Source organism: Aythya marila (genome assembly GCF_965140915.1).
Source record: "Aythya marila genome assembly, chromosome: 3".
Classification (NCBI taxonomy): domain Eukaryota; kingdom Metazoa; phylum Chordata; class Aves; order Anseriformes; family Anatidae; genus Aythya; species Aythya marila.
Window position 1 is genome coordinate 29,814,848 of NC_139044.1, and position 4,770 is coordinate 29,819,617.

Below are 4,770 nucleotides of genomic sequence, written 5' to 3' on the forward strand. Positions count from 1 at the left end.
ACCCCGCTGCACAGAAGGCAGGATTAGTACGTTCAGTGCTGAAATGCGCGCTTCCTACCTCCTACCACAGGGTTAGCTCTGAATTCCCAGCCGAGGAAGCAGAGGGTTTAGATTAGGAGGCTCCATTGATGCAAATGCGTTTTAAAGCAGCTTTTTATCATGAGTGGTGGTTGCTGGTATTTTAAAATTGTCTGTTCCATAGAGCTGACAGAGCCAGCTTCCCACATCTCTAGAAATCTACTGTGAATGCTTTCTTGGTTTCCTCTACATAACCACTGTCCAAGTGTGTGACTGCTGAAAGGACAGGCTTTCTGTTCCTGCAGAGGTCTGAAACATGTTTTTTTTTCTGGTCAAATAGCAGTGATGCTGATTTGGCTCAGGCAGGTTCCCAAATCATCTGCAAGCTGCTCTCTTGCTGGGGGGGACTGGCCTTGTTTCTGGAATTTCCATCAGAGGAAACAAATGTTCCTGGGGCTGCTCGCAGGTACCGAGCCACGCTAGGTGAGAGGAAGAGGGGGCTTTTCTCTGGTGTAGCATCCAGAGCTGCAGCTGGGATGTGACTAGGGAGGATGAGGATGAAGACTCCACAGGGGACACCAGAGAGGTGAATTCCCCTTCACAGGTGAGAAACCAAGCACTCCGTGGGCAGGGGGAGTCTCGCTCCTGAGGGCTGGTGGGCTCGGCGAGGGGATGCAGGGGGCTCGTGGAGCTGCTCCTTCTCTCAACACCTGAGGCAGGGCAAGGCCCCTCCTCCCAAATTTGGCTCAGGCCTGATTGAGGCTGCTGTGAACCCACTAAAATTAACCCCTCTGCAAGATGTCCATCTTTCACCATGCACCATGTAATGTGTCCACATATCATGATGGGCCTTTCCTCATGGCTGCAACACGAAAAATTCAGCCAAAACAGACATTGTTTTTCCTATGCTGCATATGAATTATGGAAGGTACAGCACACTACCTGTCTCTCCATTCACTTTGTGTGTGTGACCTCACATGGAAAATTTGGGAAATTTAGGCAAGTAAACTGGCAGGTGCCTGTGGTGCTGGAGGGGACATGAGAGGTGTTCAGATGGGATAACCCTGGTTCTGGGAATGACACTGCGTGTCACACTGCCAAAATGCAGCTGTCTCCCATTTGGCCATAAACGAGGCCAATGTCCTTAATGAATGGATGCAGGCTCACTGTGGGTACTTCTAGCATCCCTACCTCCTTAGTGGGATGGCAGGCTTCCCGCTAGGGCGCCGTGACTCACAGTCTGAAGGAGCTGAAGTCTGCACTGCCTCTGCAGGAGGCCGCTGGCACCCAGCAGAAAGGCCTGGTGGTGGAATTGTTCCAGACACTGCATCACTTCAGCTCTGAGTCTGTTCTCTTCTGAATATGCAGAGGAACTCGTCTAATGCGCCTTTGAAATCTGTGTCCTTTTCTTTTACTTTTCAAACGTACAGCTCTGAAAGACAGGGTTGTATCTATACCTCAGGCCTTCACAGCACTCCGGCATTGAACAGGCACTTGTAACTTGCGGTAGCATAAGCCAGAACCAGGCCTGAATATCTTCCTTTACTCTTTCAAGTGTTACCATTAGGCATTTCTTGATGCCTGACTTTGGTACCACAGAGCCCAAACCTGCCACCTCTGTAGAAAACAACCACACGAGCAGCTCAGTGGCCGTCAATGCCTTTATTCACAGCGTATGGTACAGCTCATGAGGAACATATCTGGCAGGCTCTGGCCCTGAATTAATGTCAGATGTTTGTGTTTCCTAGATCACATTACTCCTGCAGGGATAGCAGCTTTTGGGTTTGAGAGGAGAAGTCCCTAGAAAGCCAGCTCTGAGACATGAGGCCTATTCAGGAGGACCCCAGAGGTGGCAGATGAGAGGATACGAGGCTTCCAGGACTACGCTCAGATTTAAATGATTATGGTGATTTGCATTAAAAACTTTTTTAATTAAACAACTGATTCAAATGCAAGCAGGCAATCTTGCTGCTGTCAGCAGGTGATCCTGAGGTTCAATGGGAGACATGTGTTAGCCTTTGTCCTTATTAGAATATCTCAAGATACATCTCAGTGCACCAGTTGGACATCTTATATATCTTCAGAATATTTTGCAATACTATAATAACCCTGTGTCCCAAGAATATGCAGCAGGCTGTATCTTATTTGTGCTACATTGGTATCTAATGGCCTATTTTGCCAAGTACTATAAAACACATAAAATAGGAATTAATCCTGGCCCTCAAGACCATTTCCAGGGACAAGCAATAAAACAACCCAAAAAGTGGTGAATAACTTGCTGAAGTTCCTCAGTGAATCAGTGACAACATCAAGAGTACAAACAGATATCTTGAGTGCAAGCCATTAGAGCACTCTACCTATCTGTGATGGTCCCTTGGTATTTGTGATTCCAGGACACATCACGGCTTGGTATTTATGCAGAAACATGCAGAACTTCTGGCCAAGCCTAAGAAGCTTCGTGTTCTGGGAGAGTAATGGGAGCAGAAGTGCAGCTCCCAGATGAGGGCTTTTCTTAAAGACAATCATTCAAGGGCCAAAACTGGGGGCTCTGCCTTTTGAGTAAATGTATTGTGTACAATATGCTCTTTAAAACAATAGCAACAAAAGCTCTGTGTTGCCTGGAGCCAGTTTTCTATTGTCTTTGGTGACCCCTCATCTAAAGCGTGGACGGAAGCCAGGCAAAGCCTGGAGTGTGTGTGGCACAGGGAGATGGGAATAAGAAATGGCAAGTGCCATTGTTCTCCTCTTTGCCTCCCCATGAACAGCGTTTCAACTCTGTTTTCAGTTGTCAGAAGAGATTAGATATCTAAATTACGGTATCAATAAGTGGTCTGTCTGATCACTTGGGTGCAGAAAATGTGTTTCACAGAGGAAACTGTCAGATGTGTGGGGAAGCCACTTGTGTATTACCAGAGCAGTATTGTGCATGTTTACAGAAAGTCAGAATCTGAAGACAGCGTTTGAACAATACAAAAATAATTAAATTAACAGGAGTCCTAGGAACAAAGGATTAGTTTTCCCAGCAGTCTGCCAGCATGGACAAAGGCTGGGCGATCGGCTCCGCGTACGACAGGTCTGCAACACTCAAGAGCTGTCCTCAGGAAGGCCCTCTCCAGGGGAGCTGCATTGAAATGGAGTTGTTCCTCAAAGAGAAATGAAAACTTCCATATGAATGATGGGAGGAAACCAAACAGAAAAATATTATTGCAAAAGGGGGAGGAAAGGAATGAGCTATTATTGTAAATGCTTACCAGCAGAGGACACTTGTGTTAGCTTTTGGCAGAACAAAAGGGCATTGCAAAGAAAGTCAGAAAAGTGCTGGTTTTCAAAACACTTTATAGTCAACTCTGTAATCATAATATGTGCACATAACCTCCAGAGGCTTGAGCAGGGGAATATGAAAATGTCCACAATGTTTTTCTCCTGGAGACGAGCTGAATGTATTTCTCCTTATAAAAAATATGGGATGAAAGAAATGTATGGGGAGCATCATGTCCCCCACCAGCCCCACTGGGGAGCTCCATGTGGGGACAGCCTTTCCCTCCTCTCTATCACTACTAACGTCAACCATTGCTTGTGGGTGGTTTAAAGCACACATGCATCACTTCTGATCTCCAAAAATGCCATGGAGTGCTGGGCTGATGGGGCCCCAGCCTGCAGATGGCCACTGGTGGGCCAGCTCCCATTGTGGAGCATTGCCAGTTCTCCCACCCCAGTGGGTGTCTGGGCTTGGGGCCAGCAGTGCAGGTAGCAACGATCCAACTGGAAATATTGTGGAAATATTTTAATCCTGTTGAGAAAATGGCCCTTTTACTGACTTTCCTTAGGTATGGATGGGACAAGCTCGTGTAGGTAGAGTAGCAAGATGAAGTTAAACCTAGGCTTAATGTTGGACCAGGGTGACAGGAACCCAGCAGGGTGTGGGTAAAGACATTTTAAAGTGATGGAGCAGAGCAAGAGATAATAAATTCAGGGAATAATCCTGTTCTAAGAGGAGGGGTAAGTAAGAGGGATGAAGGAGTCTGCATAAAACACTGTTCTGGTTCAAAAAGTGAGGCAAAACTTGATCACTACTCAATCTCCAAATGCAAAAATAGATGGAGGAGACAGCAGTTAGGGAACGGGCACCCATGGCCCTTTTGCTCTCTCACCACTTCGAGGTTTAGGGGAAAGAGAAAATGCAGGGAGGAGCCATCCAGACATCAAAGCTGGCACAAGAGCCTCAGGGCTACAGTCCCCTTCCCCATGCATTTCCACACAGCAGATTTAAATAAGGAAACAAAAGGAAAATATGTTTGTGGTGCTGATGTGAAATTCATAGCCACAACAGTTCTGCTTGTGCGTTACTTCATCCTGCCCCCACCTTTGCCTGCACAGCTCTGTCTCACAGACGTGAGGAGTGTCTGCCTCTGCTGTGTGTTGTACAGGGATCAGTGCAGTGGGGCCCAGCCTCTGCTGGCCCCTGATCCATAGTAATCATAGAACCACAGAACAGTTTGGGTAGGAAGGGACCTCAAAGACCAGCTGGTTCCACCCCCCTTGCCATGGGCAGGGACACCTCCCACCAGACCAGGTTGCCCAAAGCCCCATCCAGCCTGGCCTTGAGCACCTCCAGGGATGGGGCAATGAGGACAATATTAGCAAAGCAGTGAGGGTTTGCCCAGAAGAAGGGACCCAATGTGGGCAGGACTGTATAATGTCAGAGGCTCGTTTCTGTAAACAATAAATCACAGACTAGCACAGCTCTGTGTT